Source organism: Eublepharis macularius, chromosome 1 (assembly GCF_028583425.1).
Source record: "Eublepharis macularius isolate TG4126 chromosome 1, MPM_Emac_v1.0, whole genome shotgun sequence".
Classification (NCBI taxonomy): Eukaryota; Metazoa; Chordata; class Lepidosauria; order Squamata; family Eublepharidae; genus Eublepharis; species Eublepharis macularius.
The window spans coordinates 237,826,392-237,848,143 of NC_072790.1; the positions used below are offsets into that span (position 1 = coordinate 237,826,392).

Consider the following 21,752-nt stretch of genomic DNA (forward strand, 5'->3'; position numbering starts at 1 on the left):
GTATGTTGCAACATGTAGTTTGGGCCTGAGACATATAATAAACATGGTAACAAGACTGGATTACAAAGTCACATTTTACTGTGGCATAAATCCACGTGACCAGATCAGCCAGTTCGGAGAAGGGAGCCAACTGCCAAGCTAAATGGTGGAAAGCATCTTCTCGCTGCGAAATTAACTTGCTTCTCCAGTAATGCAGGTTCAGTATAACCCCTAGTCTTTTTTTCTTTTATTTTTATTAGAAAAGAAAAAGACAATAAACACATAAAGAAACATAAATAGAATATATAAATGGTTGTTGTGGATTTTCCAGGCTGTATAGCCGTGGTCTTGGCATTGTAGTTCCTGACGTTTCGCCAGCAGCTGTGACTGGCATCTTCAGAGGTGTAGCACCAAAAGACAGAGTTCTCTCAGTGTCACAGTGTGGAAAAGATGTTGGTGGTACCTGCCAACATCTTTTCCACACTGTGACACTGAGAGATCTCTGTCTTTTGGTGCTACACCTCTGAAGATGCCAGTCACAGCTGCTGGCGAAACGTCAGGAACTACAATGCCAAGACCACGGCTATACAGCCCGGAAAATCCACAACAACCATCGTTCTCTGGCCGTGAAAGCCTTCGACAATGCATAGAATATATAAAGTTTAAGCTACAGAATATTACTCTTCTCCATCTCCTTACTTACTTATACTCATGGTTTTATACTCAACTAGAGGTGGGCTCAAACTGAAATACAAACCGAAGTTCATCATGAACCCAGCCGGTTCGTGGTTCGCAAACCAGTGGTTTGTGGGAGCTCATTTCTCATGAACCGTGATGAACTTTAGTCTGGTTTGTGTGGTTTGTATTTTGGCTTGTCACTGCAGTCTGACGTTGATCAGTTAGAGCCAAGCTACAAGTGACACCTGACACAGGTTGGACACTTGTCAGCTTCCCTCAAGTTTTGATTGGAAATGTAGGCGTCTTGGTCTTGCAGCTTGGCTGTCCATTTAATTGAAGTTTACAGAGCGGCAATCTATGGGAGGGAGAACATGCGGTCAGGAGGGGAGTGCAGGTGTCAGGCTCTTGCTGGGCGCTCCCCCTTCCCCTCCATTGGGTGTTGGGGGGGAGGTCTGTAAACTTCAATTAAATGGAGAGCCAAGCTGTAAGACCAAGATGCCTACATTTCCCATCAAAACTTGAGGCAAACTGACAACTGTCCAACCTGTGTCAGGCGTCACTTGTAGCTTGGCTCTTAGTTTCCTAGGCAATGGGGGGAGGGTTCTCTGCAGTCCTTCTGCTGACCTGGAACTGATGTTTTCATGAACTGAATGAATCAGTTTGCGAACCAGGGCAAGTTCGAGAAAGTTTGTGATTCGTTGTTCATGAAACGCAATGAACCCCGAACCGCTTGGTTCAGAATTTTCTGGTTCATGCCCATCTCTATACTCAACACTTTATATTCAACATTATACTAAACATTTTATATTCAACATTTTAAAATATTAATTTTCTAATGGGTCTGCTTCCATAATTTCTTAATTTTTCTTAATTTCCAGCTATGTAGCCGAAAAGGTCTTTCAATTTTTACATCTGGACAAGACTCTGCTTTCCATTTTGTTGTGTATACTACTTTCACCATATAGTTAAAAAGTTTCCTGTGTACTTTTGTAATTTTGCTAGGTAAGATATATAATAACGTATTTATTCTTAGTTTTTTAACTGGGTCAGTGGAACTCCATCAAATGTGGGAGGTACAGCAACCCCTAAGCCCTTGGCTTTCAATCATCATCACCTCTGGCTTCTCAAGCTTCTTCATCTTTAACTAGTTAACCACAGCAGCCAGGCACCAGCTCAGGACCTCTATGGCAGCGCTGGGCAGTTTGGACAGAGAAATGTAGAACTGGGTGTTGTCAGCATATTGCGGATTCCCAGCTCCAAAACCATGAATGATTTCTCCTGAGAGCTGTACAGAGAAATTAAATAGCATAGAGCATAATACGGCAGAACCCCCACAAGACAAATCCTGTTCTGATGAAAACTCCAACAGCAAGTCTGAGCCTGATTAGTAAAAGATTTAAACCAACCCAAAGCTCATCCCCTCATACCTAGTTCTACCTTCAACTATCTCAATGAGAAGGCACGGTTCATGTTATAATTGTACATAGGGCGCTGGTCATTTGAGATAGCTCAAGATGGGTAGCCATGTTAGTCTGTCTGTAGCAGTAGAAAAGAGTAAGAGTCCAGTAGCAGCTATAAGGCTAACAAAATTTGTGGTAAGGTATGAGTTTTCGTGAGTCACAGCTCACTTCTTCAGATACATTTGAGTTTGTAAGGTTGACATCAACTTTGTTTCTTGTTGTTGCCATGTTATAAATCTTTGCCCGTTTTTACACGTCTTTAAAATAGCACAATACTCACAGAAGGCTGCCGGCTTCCTCGCACGATTTTTGACGCCATCCATAATGATGCCGCTTTCGTGGCTACCTGCCTCCGATTTGTAAATGGATGGCGTGAAAAATTGTGCGAGGAAGCCGGCAGCCGTCCGTGAGTATCGTGCTATTTTAAAGATGTGTAAAAACGGCCAGTGATTTCTTCTAGGTCATGTCTTTTTTTAAACCCATCGTATAAATCCCACTGATGCAAAAATAACATTAAATGCATCAGTTTTAGAGAGGAAAGTTCAGCACTTGAAAAGAGCAAAATTCAAGTCCAGTAGCAAAGAGCTCTGGCTCTTGAAAGCTCATATCCTGGAAATCTAGTTGGTTTTTAAGATACCACTGGATCCAAATCTTGCTGTTCTACTACAGACCAACACAGCTACCCGCCTGAAACTATCCACTTGGAAAGAGAAACTGGTGTAAAAATAGAGACAATGGGTCAGGACAGAGAATTCAAATTGAAATTTGGCCTCATTCGCTATTCTAAAGCCCACTGTGGCTCACTTCCCATGTGTTCCACACATAAAAAACCACATGGATTCATTGATAGCCTACTACAGGTGTGGAACGAGAGCTGGCATGGCATAATGGTTAGATGGTTGGACTAGGACCTGAGGACAACTGGGTTTGGATCCCTGCTGTACCATGGACGCTTGCTTGGTAAATTTGGACCCATCACAATCTGTCAGCTTAAACTACCTCACAAGGTGATTATTGTGGGGATAAAAGCAGTGGAACTAGGGTTGCCATGTCCCTTCACTCTCCGGCGGGAGATTGGGACGCTGACTCTTACCTCCCCTTCTTCCCCTTTTCTTCTTCTCGGCTGTTGTGATGTCACTTCTGGGAAGTGATATCATCACGTGGGTCAGAGGGAAATGATGTCATCACATGTGGCACGCTCCTGCACTCGCCAAAGGGCTGAATCACCCCATGGGCCTGATTCAGCCTGAAATGGGCCTGCTGTGGCAAACGGGAGCATGCCACACCACCCAGGGGGTGCGCTATGCCACCAGGGGGGTGCCCCAGGGGGCACGCAGCACTGCTGGCCAGGTAAGTGGAGGCAGGGGGGAAGGTGGGAGCAGGGGATCCCCCACCGTGGGTGGGGAGAATGGCAAGCCTAAGTGGAAGATGATGTGATGATCCATTTTGGTTCCTGGTTGGGACAATAAACAGGATCTAAAGTGGGGGGGGGATACTTAATGAGGAAGAGCTCTGGCTTAATCCAGCAGAGCAATTCTAATACAGAACTCGAAAATTTTACAGGGGACTGACCTATCTGTCACTATGAAACATAATGGCTAGATCCTCCATATTCAGAGGCAGTCCATTTCTGAATATTGGGGACAATTTCCACAGCAAGACTGATAATTTCCTGCTTTGCATACCATTTTCTCTAGATAAAACAAGATGGATTAGTCTATCTGTAGCAGCAGAAAAGAGCAAGAGTCCAGTAGCACCTATAAGACTACCAAAATTTGTGGTAGGGTATGAGCTTTCATGAGGCACAGCTCACTTCATTTTCTAGAGCCTTTCTTGGAATAAAAATGCTGGACTAGAAAGACCTTTGGTCTGACCTAACTGGGCTTACGTATGGTCTCACTGTAGCTTCTGTGCATGATCCCTAACCATAGAACCTCCCTGTTCAGGAGTAGTCCACCTTTACATATTGGTCACAACAGCAGGGGCAGTTCAGTTGCATTCAAGCCCTGCTTGTGAATTTCCTGGGGAGTGTGTGGCCCCAGTTATTAGAAAAAGGATACAGGATGAACACTCAGTCTGATCCGGCAAGGCACTTCTTAGGTTCTTTACAAGGAATCTGCACCCCAGCCGTCTGGTTTTCAGACATGGGCCGCTCCTCTAAAACAACTCATCATAACCTGATAGACAGCTTGACAGTATGGCAGGGTGCCAGTGGCACAGAACAGAGGAACTGGTTGCTTAGCAAGCTTGGATGGCTTTTAATGGGATTTTGCCTCCTTCTGTACTTCGGAAGGTGTGGGAGCTCTCCAGCAAGTTTAAAAGCAACCGGTAGGCGAGGCCAGGACCGTATTATTTGTAAGGCTGACTAGGCCGAAGCCTAGGGGCCCGCAGGGACTAGGGGCCTGTCAATTTTTTTTACTGAGGCACACCCCCACATAAATTACAATTAATTGATTCTCTTATATAACCTCTATTGATACGATAATTAACTGCTTCCTTATCGAAGTGAAACAAATTGTCTCTTACATGAAAACAAATATTCATAGGCAAGGTAGACAAGGCCAGGGCCGTATTATTTGTAAGGCTGACTAGGCCGAAGCCTAGGGGCCCGCAGGGACTAGGGGCCTGTCAATTTTTTTTGTTGAGGCACCCCCCCCCCACATAAATTACAGATAATTGATTCTCTTATATAACCCCTATTGATAAGATAATTAACTGCTTCCTTATCAAAATGAAACAATTTGTCTGATATTAAAACAATTATCCATAAATTATGTCATAAAAATTTTATTCTCTTCAAAATATAGTATTGAACAAGTACATCCCCCAAAATGTGCTTTCCTGAAGAGTTCTACTCGTGCAATAAAAATATTTTTAAAATTGTGAATAGAATTCTTCAGCAGACCCTCACAATGAATGTAGGGCTATGTGTTGTGGTCTAGTACCTACAGTACCAGAGTCAGGCTGTCAGCTGTAGTGGGGTGAAAGACTGACGTGCCAGAGGGGTCCCGAAATACCTGAAAGCCTCAGGGTCTGGCCATAGGTTAATATGGCCCTGGGTGAGGCCACCCATCTCCATGCCAGACCCGACCTGTGCCTGGTTGGATGGACTCCTTAGGAGTTAGCCACTTGGCTGGCTGGCCAAGCTACAAGTGATGCCTTACACAGGTTGGCTCTAGAAGGGTGGTCTCGGATACTGTTGAGACATAGGGTTCCCAACTTCCAGGTGGTTACAAGCAATGACAAACTGCAGAGACAGTCCAATAGTTAAAGTGCACCGTGCAAAAACATCCAATGATATCCGACTTTAATTAAAGAGCCATAGGCTCACCTTCAACCCCTTTTCAAAGTGCACAGTGCAACTTACGAAACAATTAACAATTCCAAAAATTTATATACAATCATGATAACAAATACACGTACAATCTCACTTGGCAGTCCCATAATAGGTAAAGTCCCAATGAAGATACTGAACACACCACGTCCCCTTCTCCAGGAATTACAACTGATCTCCAGGCAACAGAGATGAGTTCCCCTGGAGAAAATGGCTACTATGAAGGGTGAACTCTATGGCATTATACCCCACTGAGGCACCTCCCCAAGCCCTGCCCTCTCCAGGCTCCATCCCCCAAATCTCCAGGAATTTCCCTACCTGGACCTGGCAACCCTGAAGCCATGCTGATTCTGTGAACCTGGGCAGATCATGAGATGGAGGGCAGGAAGGATCACATCAGTGCTTAGTTCTCATGGCCCCTTCTTACACGCTCAGAGTAATGCCGATCACCACTTTGGGGGTCAGGAAGCAATTTTCTCCAGGCCAGTTTGGCGGGGGAACCTGGAGGTTTTTTACCATCTTCTGGGCATGGAGCAGTGCTCGCTGGGGGTGGGATGGGGGAAGGTAGTTGTGAATTTCCTGCATTGTGCAGGGGGTTGGACTAGATGACCCTAGAGGTCCCTTCCAACCCTATGATTCTGTGGTCAGCCAGTGCTTCACTTGCCAACTCTGGCACTGCTGGTGCATGGTCAGCTTGTGCTTCTGTAGCAGCAGGCCCGTCCTAACACCTGCCGGTCCTCAGGCTCTTCCTCCGAGCCCTCCAGGTCTGAGCCACTGGCCTGGTCAGAGCGGGCCATGACAAAACCTTAATTTGCTGCGATTTTAGGAGCGTTTGAACTTGTTTCTGTAATTAACAAACTTTTTCACTTTCTGCTTGCTGCAGCATTCTATGGAGCCCAAAAGCTGGCGTACATGATTTGGCTTACTTCCTTCTTAACTAGTTGGTTGCCGCTGCTGAAGTAACCTGTAAAAAGAAACATGAGTCTTGTGACCCCCTAAAAGACTAAGCCTCCACCCCCCGACCTGCAAAGCAGCCAACTTTTTTAGATGCAAAGCTGACTATGCCCACAAAAGCTTATGGCAGAATAAAAAGTGGTAATAAAATAAAGAAAAATCGAACTGTATTAGCCTCAAGGGTGCTACAAGACTCCTACAATTGACTAATACAGCGACACTTCTGAAGAGTTCTGTGACACCCAGAAGAGAGAAGATTGGCAGAGTCCAAAAGTCGACCTCACCCACAGGATCACAACCAGGGCTGTGCATACAAGATTCCATAGCAGTGCTAGGGCTGTGTGTGTGTGTGTTATTACTTTCCCCTTGTTTCTGTTTGTGAATGTATTTTTGAGGTTTTGCATTTTTTAGCCACCTTAGGAAATAAATATAGAAAATGCAATAATGCACAAAATGTATTATAATTGTACAAAATGCTGTACTGCAAAACTATGAGAACTTCTATGAGGGAATTCCATTTCAGATCTGTTGCCAGGTGCAGAAATCTGTCTTTTTCTGGGCTTCCCTGTTTCAGGCTGGGAAGACCTTAAAATATGACACGTATGCTTGTGCTTCTTGGCCAGGGTGATAGGAAATATGCCTATTTTGCAGCTTGGCATAATTCACCCAGGCTCCTGCCAAGATAGGATTGGCATCTTTGAGAGAGGCTTCAGGCCCTGAAGGCAGTAAACCATTTCTTCCCTTCCCTGAACTGTTTTTTATTTTTGTGAGAGAGGAGCCGCACATTGCAGCAGTTGCCGTTAGTCAGAAAATGATCCAGAAGTGGGCAGCTGTGAATAGGATGCAGTTCAACAAAGACAAGTGCACAGTATTACATCTGGGCCACAAAAATGGGAAGCACAAATACTGGATGGGGGATACACTTCTGGGCAGTAGTATATGTGAAAGGGATCTTGGGGTAACAGTGGACTGTAAACTGAATATGAGCAGTCAGTGTGATGCGGTGGCAAAAAAGGCTGATTCAGTCCTGGGTTGTATCAAAGGGGCCATAGCATCAAAATCGCAGGAGGTCATAGCCCCTCTCTATACTGCCCTGGTCAGGCCACACCTGGAGTATTGTGTGCAGTTCTGGAGGCCTCACTTCAAAAAGGATGTGGACAAAATTGAGAGGGTGCAGGGGAGAGCGACAAGAATGATCAGGGGTCTGGAGACTGAGCCCTACGAGGAAAGGCTGAGGGCCTTGGTTTAGTTTGGAGAAGAGGAGGTTGAGGGGGGACATGATTGCTCTCTTTAAATATTTGAAAGGCTGTCATTTGGAGGAGGGTAAAGAGCTGTTCCAGTTGGCAGCGGAGGGTAGGACGCGAAGCAATGGTCTAAAACTACATGCACAAAGGTACTGACTGGATATTAGGAAAAACTTTTTCACGGTCAGAGTAGTTCAAAAGTGGAATCAGCTGCCTAGGGAGGTGGTGAGCTCCCCTTCACTGGCAGTTTTCAAGAAGAGGCTGGATGAATACTTGTCAGAGATGCTTTAGGCTGATCCTGCACTGGGCAGGGGGTTGGACTAGATGGTCTGTATGGCCCCTTCCAACTCTATGATTCTATGATTCTAAGTGCAATATTTCTCCCAGGGCAAAAGGGCTACATATCATCTCTCTTTCTGGAGCCTTTCAAAAGCATCAAAGCCACCCTTTTCTCAGATTGTTGACTTTCTGGTGTTCCTCCTTCATCTGGATTACTTGAAAGGATGCGTTCATATGTCATAAACTGTGGCTTGAATTAACTCATGGGCCATCATGCTGAAAGCCACAAAATGGCTTCTGAACATGGAGTCATTATGGCCATTAGCTATTCATGAAGTTCATCTCCCTGAATTTGACTAATCCCCTCTTAAAATCTACTGCTCAGCAATACTGCCTGCGGCAGTGAATTCCACAAATATTTTTGGAGTGAAGAATAGGCATGCAATTTGTCCACTTTGGCATTCTCCTGATGCACCTGGCTGCCCTCACCCCTGGGGGCAGCTGGGAAAACAGGAAATGACATTGCGCTACATGTCGATGTCACATCTGGACGAAAACTAGGACATGATGTCAGCGCGTCCCCTGATGCTCTGGAAACTCTATGATTACTTCCAGAGCATCGGCTGATGTGCTGATTTCATGTCCAAGGGTTGTTGTTTTTTTGTCTAGACATGATGCTGATACATAACGTAACGTCACATCTGCTCCTTGCCCTGTCCCCAAATCTACAGGGGTGCCAGATTTACTTATTTTATATTCCGCCTTTCTCACTATGATTCAGTTTCACAGTATGAGACAAATACGATCAACAGTTTTGACGTCCCATAAAGCAAGAAAATAGAATGTGCAATTGCAGAAATTTCCAGAACAAGCATAAATCCAGAACAGAGCTAAAACAATGTTGAGGCAAAAAATAAGGAATTTGACTGAACATGTTAAATGACATAGAGGCTACCTAACAGGAACATACCTCAACAGACACACCCAATTATTATAGTCCACATTCTCTTATTCTAAGGCATATCTTTGCGCCATTTCCTCACAGCGCACCCCTACTACCCGTGTAAAAAAACCCTCCTGAATGTCATGGGTATGGGGCACCTCTGACTCAACCCAGCTGAGGGGAAGAGGGACAGGCTGCCCAGTAGGCTGGTAGGTCCAGGTTGGGAAATTCCTGGAGATTTGGGGGGGTGGAACCTAGAGAGGGTGAGTTTTGGGGAGGGGAGAAGTCTCAGTGGGGTATAATGCCATAGAGTTCACCCTTCAGAGCGGCCATTTTCTCCAGGGGAGCTGGTCTCTGTTGCCTGGAGAGCAGTTGTAATTCCTGGAGATCTCCAGCTACCACTTGGAGGCTGGCAACCCTAGTTATTACACAGATTACACACCAGCAAAGGGAGAAAGTCTCACAATTGCCTAGGTAGGACTGCCACCAGTCCCTTTGGCTATCCCAAGGCAAAAGAGAAAAGGGGCCAAGCTCCAAAGGCTATAAGGGAATCACAAACAGAAGTCTGCAAGTAGAGTTCTCAAAAAATAATGTTAGAATAGGTAGGTGTTTCACGAAGCCTTTACCAAGTGAATTCAACAGAATGATTTATAGCTTTGAGACTTCAGAGGCACTAACCCTCACAAGAAGGAAATATAATTTTTTAAATTAAGGTGCAGGGTTATAAAATATCACCAGACAGAACATGGGGATAAAACAATAATTCCTAGAGCGTCAAGCACCTCCTAATTCATACGATAGTAATTAATCAAAGGCAAATCAGGTTGGTATCGAAGGTGTATACGCCACAGTCTTTGGTCAAGGATCAGAGTAGTTAGGCAGCTGATTCCGCACACGTTGGATAATGCACTTTCAATGCACTTTACCAATCGTTTGAGGTGGATTTTTTGTTCCGCACATGAAAAAATCCGTTCCAAATGATCTATAAAGAGGATTGGAAGTGCATTATCCAACGTGTGCGGAATCACTCACAGTTGTCTGTTAGTGACGCCCATCCCAAGCTTGGAGCTCCATTACTGAGTAGCCTTTCTTATGCCAGTTGAAACCAGGGTGACAGAGGCCTAGGGCCAATCAGGTTACAACTGCCGACATCACCTGAAAAATAGGTGTCTATGTGAAGAGGGAGGCATGTGACTAGTTTTGCAGTCCATGGCACACACCCCAGTCCTGCAGGTGCAAATTGTTTTCCAATTAACTCAGGAAGAGCTCAGCCATGGAGGCTTGACTAGGTACCAGCTAGAATGTCTTATCTTCAAGGACAGAGGCTGAGAAAGAGAAAGCAACTTAATTCCCAGAGAGAGACAGAGAGGCCTCTCAGGGGGAGAACGGGGGGAGTGTGAAGGAAAGAATTTTCCTAGAAAGAGGCGAAAAGTTTCAAGCAAGATGGCTTCTTGTACAAGTTAGAACATAGCAGTTTTTCTTTACACTGAATAATTCAATTTTGCATAGTTTGTAGAAAGCCAGGAGGTTGGGAGCTTTCCGGACTTCCTCAGGCAGACCATTCCTTAAGGTGGGCACCAACGGAGGCAATGAGTGTGTATAGATAGCATTGATAGCTGCCCATGTGCAAGGTGGCACGTGCAGAAGACGCTGTTCAGATGAGCGAAACTGCCGTGATGGAACGCAGGGAGCAAGGTGGTCCTGTAGTTATGCTGGACCAAGACTTTATATGCGATATTGAAAATCTTGAATTGAGCATGGTAACCGATGGGAAGCCAATGGAATGACGGCATGAACAGCAACACGAACATTCCATTGGGAAGCCAATGGAATGACGGCATGAACAGCAACACGAACTAAAAAAAGCCACGAACAGCCCATCTGCTGTTCGTGAACAAGCTGTTCATGAGGCCCCGTTCTAAACAAACAGGTGGTCATTGTGACCCTTGTTCGTTGCTGTGCGTCAAGCCAGACAGTCTGGCACCTGCAATCAGTTCCCGTGGCAATATTAATATTAATATAGATATTAATATATTAACATATTCTAACATATTACCAATATATTAACATATTAATAAAAATATTAATATATTGACATATTGACATATTAATATATTAATATTAATGATATCCCGCCCTCCCTGCAAGTGGGCTCAGGGCGGGTCACAACAGAAGATAAAATATACCGAGATAAAATCACAATCATTTAACACAGCCTTCTAATAAAACATCTGCTCACCGTATAAAAACCATATAGCATCTGATGGAGGTGGAGGTGCAGCTTAACCATGCATGGTCGCTCATATATGGGGGTAGATGGTCAATACCCTGCCCCCCTGCAGACATAGGGGAGACCAGAAGAGAGGTTCATTTGATGGAATCCCTGATGGCCTCTATGCAGAATGATTTAAGACAGTCCAAGGCATGTCCTCTGATACCAAAGAAGACCTAGAGGAGTTAGCCGTGTTAGTCTGTAGTAGCAAAATCAAAAAGAGTCCAGTAGCACCTTTAAGACTAACCAATTTTATTGTAGCATAAGCTTTCGAGAATCACAGTTCTCTTCGTCAGATGCATGGAGGGCCAAAAGAAACTGGTCATATATACAGGAGGAGAGGGGAGGGTGGAGTAGATGCAAACAACTCCTTCTGATATGGAGATGCAAACAGCTCCTTCTGATATGGAGATCAGTTTGCTTCTGTAAAGGTTCAGAGGAGTTAGCCATGTTAGTCTGTAGTAGCAAAATCAAAAAGAGTCCAGTAGCACCTCCAAGACCAACCAATTCCACTGCAGCACAAGCCTTTGAGAATCACAGCTCTCCCCGCCAGATGCTTCTCTTCATCTAGGAATGGTTAAGTAGGAGGATGATCGTGTCTTTGAGCAGCCAAGGGAAGATGCCCTGAAACAGTGGCTGATTTATGATAAACATCAACAGCTCAATTATGTGTTCTTTACAATATATTAGTTGCCAAGATGGGCAAGGATCTAACGCACAAATAGTGGTCTTCATAGATGCCAGGATCCTGCCAGGATCCATCACTGTAACTGGGTTAAAAGGATCTATAAACGGGCCAGATAGTGTGTTAAGCATATCTTCTCCTTCACCTGTATGATAGTTAGCATCCAGATCAGAGCATATTCGTGCTATTTGGTCAGCAATAGACATGGGCACAAACAGCATTATGAAGAGAAAAACCCCCACAGACAGCCCGTTTGTTCGTGAACAAGCTGTTCGTGAGGCTCCATTCTAAACGAACAAGTGGTCATTGCAAGCCTCTTTCGTTGCCTAATTCAGCCCTTCGTCAAGCCAGACAGTCTGGAGCCTTTTAATCAATTCCCCTGGCAATGGCAGGGACTGAACTCTGTCTGAACTCCTGGCTTTCCTTCTGGCTTTAAGCCTTCAAAGTACTTCCAGCACAGACTCCCATTTTTGCCACTGTGAAGAGAAAATGACAGCAAAGGGGGAGACCCATGGCTCATGCCTTTCCCAGAGTGCAATCTCTCTGAAACTTGGGGGGTCTTTGGAGGACAGTGAGTACTATGTCCCCTGCAAATTTGGTGGGTATTGGACATTGGGAAGGTCAGTTTGTGGGGTGTTTAAAGGGCCCTGCCCCTTGCACGTGGCAGAAAAGGGCCCTTTAAACTATCAGCTGGCAGGCGGGAATCCCCCCCCACCTGCCAGCTGATAGTTTAAAGGGATCTTTAAAGGGCCATGAACAACGAACATGTTTGTGAACAGGGTCATGTTCGTTACTGTTCGTTGTTCGTGGGTGGCAACAATGAACAGCTTGTTCGGGGGGGGGGTCCTTTTGTACCCATGTCTAGTCAGCAACAGCTTTGCAAAGGAGTCACAGATTGGGATTCCTAGCCAAAGTAGAACTGTGGCTTAAAGAGGGAAGAAGGAAATGCTTAATTTTTTTCACTGAAGTCAACAGGGTTCCAAAGTGCCTTATGCACAAAAAGATTTTATATATATATATATATATATATATATATATAATATCAATTAATATATAATTTATATATAGATATATCAATATATATATATATACACATTGCAATATCTATCTATCTATCTATCTATCTATCTATCTATCTATCTATCTATCTATCTATCTATCTATCTATCTATCTATCTATCTATCTATCGCACAATCCATAATTAGCATCTGAAATTCACTGCTGCAATAATATATAATGTATAATACATAATATACTATATATGTGTATCTTATATATATATTCTAAATTCTGAACATGTGTGTGGTAACACTCCTTGGCTCGGATGGATCTTTTAAAAAGGATCAGATGCATTTACAGAGGAAGAGAAGTCTCTCAATGGCATGATAGATGGAACCTCCATGGGCAGATGCAGTCTACCTCTGAATTCTAAATACCGGGGACAAACGAGCATCAGCTCAGTAAGTGTTGAAAACAGAATACTGGACTTGATGAACCCTTGCTCTGATCTAGCAGAGCTCTTCTGAGGTTCCTAAGCAGTTGTTTGTATCCGTGCATTTGATAAAGTGTGCTATCGCTTCTGAGAACTTACGCCACAATAGATATAGGCCCTTTTCACCCTGCTTACCTTGACTCGCAACAACGCGGAACATCGCGCTAAAAACGTGGAACATCGCGTTTTCTCGGCCCTTTTCACCCTGCTTACCTTGACTCGCAACAACATGGAACATCGCGCTAAAAACGTGGAACATTGCGTTTTCTCGGCCCTTTTCACACTGCTTACCTTGACTTGCAACGACATGGAACATTGCGCTAAAAATGTGGAACATCATGTTTTCTTGGCCCTTTTCACACTACTTACCTTGATTCACAACGACGTGGAACATGGCACTAAAAACACGGAACATCATGTTTTCTCGCGCAAGATTTGTGCGACGTCATGCAAATCTCGTGTGAGAAAACACGATGTTCTGCGTTTTTAGCATGATGTTTCGCGTCGTTGCGAGTCAAGGTAAGCAGTGTGAAAAGGGCCAATGTCTTTCAGATGCCACAAGGTTCTTGGGTGTTCATTTTTAAAAAAGAATAATGTTTGACCTTCCCTTAAGCTTGCTGTTGGGTTAACATCTTCCAGGCAGGGCCTGGAGTTCTCCTCAAATGACAACTGTTCTCCAGACTACAGAACTAGTTCCCCGGTAGGAAAGGGAGTTTTGAAGTGAGGACTCTATGGCATCATATTTCCAGTTAGGTTCCTTCCTTTCCCAAACACCACCCTCCCCTAATCCAGGAGTTCTTGTCAGGCTATGGATGACAGACCCCTGTACCATTACAACAAGAATCCAGGTTCTTGGTTAAAAGGTTTTATTCAGGAATCAGATCATTTCCATAGATATGTCCATAGGATTACTCAGAAGCAGGGTAAGCAACTAAGCAGTAGCAGCAGGTTGACAGGAATACTCAAGAAGTGTGAAAATCATTCTGTTATAGAGCACAATTACTCCTTTCCCCCTCCCAATAGTAAAACATAACTTTTGGCGCAAACTCGTCCCAAGAACTTCTTACATATTTTACCTATCAAGTCTAGACACTAAGGCATGAGATTAAAGTTGAAACACAGTAATTCATGGGAGCGAGCAGTGTACAAGGTCAGAAGCACTGACAGCTTCAAAGCGTTAGATAAGACACCTGCAGCTTCAGAGAGCCTGTGAAAGCAAGTTACGGTATTAGCAATATGACATCAGGGTACAGCAACAGCAATGGAAAATATCAGGTCAGCACTACACAATGGCATGGATGTATGGGTACAGACATGACAGTTCTGCCTGCTGGAGTTGGCAACCTTAGTTTGTTGTGACCTGTTTTGTTCTCCACTGCTTTCTGGACATGGAAATTAAGAATTCCACGACGAGGAGTAAACACCAGCCTTTGTGAGAAGAGCCTGTTTGGTGAGTTTTAAGAAACTGCATTCTTTTCTCTCAAGAATGAGATGAGTGGCAACTGGATACATAGGGTTGCTCTCCGCCTCTTTCACCAGGCATCTCTGGTTTTCAAAATATTCTGGCCTCTGCCTCTGAGCATGCACAAATTACATCTCTGATCCCCTCCTCAGCAAACAAAAGAGGATTTGGGGGGAAATGCAACTGAGCAAATACAGAGTCCTTTCCTTTGGAAAAGGAATCAGTATTTTTAAAAAGATGTTTAGAGGTCCTCTGAGAGTATGCAGATGGCTTCCCCCTTTGCAAAGTGATCAATCACTATACATCTCACCTCTCATAATTATATCCTGCTTTTCCTCCAAGGGACACAGGATGGCCACACTTTGGAGGTGGGGTTGCCTCATTTTATGCTCATAATGAAATAGGTTAGACTGGCTGATGAAACAAATGACAAACTCTTGCAAACTAGCAGGCTATTGATGCAAGGACCAAACCGTCCAGCCAAGCGGCCCTTCAGAAGGGTAGATTTTTTCCCTTTTTTAAAAAAAACACCTATATATTAGAGAGAGAAGCAGACGTATAAAGAAACATGTGATTTTGTTGTTGTAATACTGACATGCTTCTATTTTGCTGCATGGGTGGGAGGTTGAAATTTTAGGTGGGGCAGTCAAAAATAGCAGGAATTTGTGTCTGTCCATTCGAAATCCACATCTACAATCTCATGTACCTAATTATTTCTATAAATAGGGTGCCAGGTGCCTGTTTTTCACCTGGATCGTCCAGTATTTTCTTGTTCTGTCTGGGAAAACTTAAAAGAAAATATTGGACATTTAAATGTCCGGTAATTTCATGCGGTGGGGAGGAGGACTGGCCGAGGAAAGCAAGATCAGCAACAGTGCCGCATACTTCTGTGCCTGGGCGAGCAAGAATTTTGGTGGGTGGGCGGTGGCACCAGCAGGTTGCTATGGTTGCTGATACACCATGTGATTAGCTGGTGTCTCAAGGTTTGGCAGGAGGGGAGGACAAGTGCGGGCTGTCGTTGAGGACAGCAGAGCTCGGGCTCAGACTCGGACTCCACCTCCCTGCCTCCTCCCTGCTCCCCTCTATGCTTCACTCAGCAGCCAATCTGGTGCTGGAGGTCACAAAAGCACAGGCCCTTGCCGAGGAGAGCAGAGCTCGGGCTCCGTCTCCATAGCTCCACCCTCCTTTGCTTCCACCCAACAGCCGGTTGATCGCCCAGTCAGCTCAGCCAGCATCACATTCTCCATCCCAAGGCAGCAGCACGCTTACTCAGATTTCCCGTGCAATCCCCTCCCTCTCGTAATCCTCCTCCTTTTCAAGTTAATGCCCAGAGTGAGCGATGCAGCTTGCCTGAGCTGGATCATTGACAGTGGTAGGATTGGGACACATGTTGATATCCTTCAACTCTCACTTTCCACCTTATCGAGACGCACGAAGATTCAGGCAGGCTTCCCTTGCCAAATCTGAACATAGGAGCATGATTAAATGTTCAAATCATACACACACCTTACCTGAAGGCGGTTTCAGGCTCCCTTGACAATAAAAGGAGCATTTAAACTCTATTGCCCTCTTCCAAGATGGTCGTGCTGCCTGCATTGCCAGCATCCCCACCTTATTCCTGGGCTTGAGGGATACGGAGGAAGTGGAACAGAGGAGCTAGGGAGAGCCCAAGAGCTATCCTTGCTCGTCTTCCCCCAAGCAGTGAATCGTGCAGCCAAGGAAAGCGAGAAAGGGAGCCAAAAGAAAGCTGGGATGGTAAGGGTTGAAACAGAAAAGCCTGTATCTTCACTCGTATTTGATTGCATGGCGGAATAAGCGCAGGTGGTTCTAGCCTCACCAGATAATTGCCCGAAGAAGAAGACGCACGGAACGGGTATTGGAAAAAATTGCCTCGCAGCACCCCGTCGGCAATTGTGCCCATTGGCTTTATTACTCCCATTATGGGAATGGACTGGTGATTATTCTAGACTCTAACCTTGCCGCGCTATCCTGCGATTCTATGTAATAGCTCATGTGAGCTTAGAATTATTAATTGATATAGATGATTACAGGTTGCATGAATTGTCTACTGTATTTGCTGTATGAATTTTCTACTGTTATTGTAGTACGAATTTTGCATTAATATTGTACTGTATATTGTTATCTATTGCACATAGCACTTTGCACTTTTGAATATTACAATTTGTATCCATACATATTGCCCTCCCAGTGGTGTCTTTTGTGCCAGTTTTCGGTATACTGGGAGACACCCGCGGTTGTTTGATTGCATGACTGAATGAAGCAAGTACTAAGGAGAATCACAGAACACAATCCTAATTAGAAAACAATTTCTTAAAGTGCACATTTCTTAAAGCGGAACCTTGGACTTTCCTGCAATTAGTAACTGTATACTTGGAGCGCTGTGCACTTTAAGAAAGGTATACTGTACTAGAGCACTGTGCACTTTAAGAAATGTATGCTGATAGCATTAATTTTTGATGTACCACCTGTTTACATGACTGTGTTAAGATTCTTTGATGGTACATTTGGTACTTAGCTGCTTGATGTTTGATGATTTTCTGATGGTATATATTTCAAATATTGAATTATATGTTTATATGACTGACTTAGGACTCAATCAGTGTCGTTAGATAATCACGGTGTAATTTGTTTTCTAGTTAGGCACGAAGCTGACGGAGAAAAGTTAGATGGGGAGGGAGAAGAGTATGTATGGAGGGCGGGGGAGAAAAGGAGGCAGTCTATACATGATTCAAGGCATGTTTCTTTCTTATTGTAGCATACCTGAAAAAGACTGTGGCTGCAGTCCTAAACTAGGCTGTAAGACCCACTTAACTCCAAGGGATTTACTTGTGAATATGCAGGCTTAGGGTTGCGCTGTGAGGTTGTGTGCAAAGATGCTATGTTTGAGGCTGATTTTGACCCCATTGAGACCCCGTAGGTTCCAGTTTTCAACCAGAAGTGACATCATTGGGCCTTTGAAGCACGCGCGAGCTATGAGTGTGAATTAGAAACATGGAGAGTTTGGGAACTCTAATATAGGCCGTTTCTACACGTACTTAAAGAGACGGCCCACTCACTGAACTCTGGCAGCTTTTCCTCTTCACTCCAGACATCTCTGTTTTCAAAATGGTTGCAGGCTGTTTGGTTTCTGTTTTTTCGGCGCCTTTTTGGGGACCACAGGAAAGTGCATTTCCAGAAAAGGTGCCGAAACAATGGAAGCCAAACAGCTTGCAACCGTTCTGAAAACGAAGACGTCTGGAGTGAAGGGGGAAAGCCGCCAGAGTCCTGGATGCTAAGAAGATGCCCTGCCACTGGCCACTCCCCTGATCCCATAGGACCAATAGGGAGGCATTTCCCTTATTGAGCTGTTGACAAAGATCGTCCACCAGATCTATCAAAGCCATCTCTGCTCCAAAGCTAGGCCCAAAGCCAGATTGAAATGGGTCAAAAACAGATGTATTAGCCAGACGTTTCTACAACTGCTCAGCTATCACCTGTTCAACAACGTTGCTTAAAAACTAGAAAGTGGCCTATAATTACTCAACACTTGAATGTCAATTATATGGTTTTTTTTATTAAACGTTTAACATGTGCCTTCTTCAGGCCCTGGGGAAAACACCCTCAGCTAGTAAGGCATCCACAGCCCTACATAATACTGTACGTAATGATTCGGCAAGGTTTTTAAGTATTCACTGGGACAAGAATATCCCAGATGTACTTCATATACTGGATCCCAGTTTAGGAGAGGGGCTTAGCTGTAGTGGCGATTTACGGTGACACGCGAAAAGCGTGTTAAAATTTCTTGTATTTTTAATGTAGAGGGTCAAACCAATTTTTGTTGAGTCCTTTACATTTTGACCCCGTGCATATTTGTGTAGAAATTATATTGAGAAAGGATTTATTCCACCCAAGGCTGTAATTTTATGCAAGTTCCATGGAACACAGGGTTTCCAGCTCCAGTCTGGAAAATTCCTGGAGATTTGGGAGGGTACCCTGGGGAAGGACTTTAGCTGCGTATATAGCTATGGATTCCACTAAGGTTGCCAGCTCTGGGTTGGGAAGTTCCTGGAGATTTGGGCGTGGAGCCTGGAGATGGCGGGGTTTAGGAAAGGGAAGGGCCTCGGCTGGGTATAATGCCATAAAGTCCACCTTCCAAAGCAGCCATTTTGTCCAGGGGAACTGATCTCTGTGTCCTGGAGATCAGTTTTAATTCTGGGAGATCTCCAGCCACCACCTGGAGGCTGGCAACCCTAGCTTCCGCCCTCCAAAGCAGCCATTTTCTCCAGGGGAACCGATCTCTGAAGATGGCTTGTAATCCCAAGAGATCTCAACGCCCCCTCCCCCGCCGGGCGACGGAGGTTGGGTCTGGCAACTCAAATTACAGTGCAATGTCCTAGGGTTGCCAGCCTCCAGGTAGTGGCTGGAGATCTCCCGGAATTACAACTTGTCTCCAGGCCACAGAGATCAGTTCACCTGGAGAAAATGGCTGCTTTGGCGGGTGGACTCTATGGAATTATGCCATGCCAAGGTCCTTTCCCTCCCCAAACCCCACTTTCTCCAGGTTTCACCCCCAAGATCTCCAGGAATTTTCCAACTTGAAGCTGGCAACCCTACAATGTCCCCAATCTTTTCTAAAAGCGCAAGCACAGGTCTGTGCAACCCAGCCGCAGGTACGCGAACTCCGACGAAAACGCTACTGAGCTCGACGGCATTTTACTCCTGAGTAAAGCTGCAATCCTAAATCCAATGCCTTCAGTGACTTCCGAGTAAACATGAAGGCGGGCTCGTTTGCGTCCCGTGAGAGCAAATGATGGTGTCAGAATCGCCCCCCGGCAGCCCAAAGGGACCGAGGCAGGAAAAATGCAAACCCCGCTTCTCCCTTTCTTCTTCCTCCTCCTCCTCCTCGCTGCAGCAGGAAAATGCGGGTCATGTGACTTGGGGGAATCATGTGATCGCTTCCTTTTGAACGGTGTGACTTGTGCAGGCTCAGCCCATTGAACCTTCTGCGGCTGGCGAAGGAGGAGAGCAAGCCCACGCGCGCTGGGTAGGAGACGCTTTTTTGGGGCACCGTTTGGAGGGCGGAGTGGGGGGCGCCTTGTGCAGAAAGGGGGGCTTTGCTTCTGCTTTCCCTTTTGCCTACTTCAGCCCGTTGCCTCCGGCTTCCAAGTTCAGGCAGACGGGGTACTCGAGAGTTGCTGATGCAGCCTGTTAAAGCTGCAGGTTTGGGATTCACAGGGTCGAAGCTTTCGAGTGCCAGAGCTCCCTTCTTCAGGCCTGCAGGGTTTGGGTCCCGTGGCACCTTAGAGACCAATATGTTTTTCAGGGTGTAAGCTTTTGAGAATCACAGCTCCCTTTTTCAGTTCTGTAGGATTTGTGACTAACGGCATCCTAGAGACCAACACGTTTTCAGGGTGTAAGCTTTTGAGAATCACAGCTCCCTTTTTCAGTTCTGTAGGATTTGTGACTAACGGCATCCTAGAGTCCAACGTTTTCAGGGTGTAAGCTTTTGAGAATCACGGCTCCCTTTTTCAGTTTTGTAGGATTTGTGACTAAAGGCATCCTAGAGACCAACACGTTTTCAGGGTGTAAGGTTTTGAGAATCACAGTTCCCTTTTTCAGTTCTGTAGGATTTGTGACTAATGGCATCCTAGAAACCCAACAAGTTTTCAAGGTGTAAGCTTTCATGAGTCAGAGCTCTGTGTTCTTCAGACCTGCAGGATTTGGGATTAATGGCATCCGAGAGACCAACATGTTTTTCAGAGTGTAAGCTTTTGAGAATCACAGCTCCCTTTTTCAGACCTGCAGGATTTGAGTCTAATGGCACCTTAGAGACCACAAGTTTTCAGGGTGTAAGTTTTTGAGAGTCAGGGCTCCCTTCTTCAGATCTGCAGGACTTGGGACGAGTGGCATCCTAGAGACCAACAAGTTTGTCCAGGTGTAAGCTTTCGATAGTCAGAGCTTTCCTTCTGTAGTGTCCCGAAAGCTTCCATCCTGAAAATCTTGTTGGTTTCTAAGGTGCCACTGGACTCCGATCCTGATGTTCTACTGCAGACCAACACTGCTCCCTACCTAAAACATTCTTTAGACCTGTGACTTTGGAAAGCTTTATTCCCTGGAAATTTTGTTGCTCTCAAATGTGCTGCTGAATTGTTCTACTGCACACCAAGATGGCTATGCACCTAAATTAGTAGAGTTCAGTAGCACCTTTAAGACTAACCAACTTTATTGTAGCTTTTGAGAACCACAGCTCTCTTTGTCAGATGCAGAGAGCTGCGGTTCTCAAAAGCTTATGCTACAATAAAGTTGGTTAGTCTTAAAGGTGCTACTGGACTCCTTACTATTTTGCAACTATAGATTAACACGGCTAACTCCTCTGGATCTACCACCTAAATTAAGATTCACGTAGCACTTTAAGAATTATGAGGTAACTGAGGAAATGGTCAGGAAGTAGCTCAGATTTATCTCTGGGAGTAGAAATGTAGGTATTAAGAAGAAGGAGATTCATGACGTTTAATGCATGGTTTGTTTTGTGATTGCACGACAATTACAATATGGATTGTGTATAACTATAGTCGGTAGCTCTTTCAACGCCTTGTGAACAGCTTTGTTAGGGAGAAATTAATGACAAGGTTGTCCATTGAGAACGATGGGCGATGCCTGAAGGTCCGCTGGATATAATGGGAGCCAGAAATGCCATTTGACTTGCTTGAGCTCCCTTGAACTACATTACACAGCGCAAAAAGCTGCAAAGAAAAATGTGAAACAGATTTAGAGTAACCTGCTCTGGACTCAAGTGACCACTCCCAGAGTGGAAGAATGGCCTCTGGGAGTGGCATGAACGAACATTCTGGGACTGGAATGCCAGCCCTGGGAGTGGGATGACAGTCCCTGAGACTCGATGAACTGCTCTTTGATGGGAATGACAGCCCCCAGAGTGGAATGACAGTCCCTGAGACTGGCATCAGTGAT

General features: G+C 45.0%; 1 protein-coding gene across 1 annotated transcript in view; it reads left to right on the forward strand.

The window, feature by feature from the left end:
- The first annotated feature begins 19,792 nt into the window (after positions 1 to 19,792).
- LOC129329083 (lysosomal acid glucosylceramidase-like) overlaps positions 19,793 to 21,752 on the forward strand; it is a 58,201-nt gene continuing 56,241 nt past the window's right edge. The window contains exon 1 of the mRNA XM_054978513.1: positions 19,793 to 19,827. The gene's annotated coding sequence lies outside the window, so the exon portion shown is untranslated. The remainder of the gene's footprint in view (positions 19,828 to 21,752) is intronic.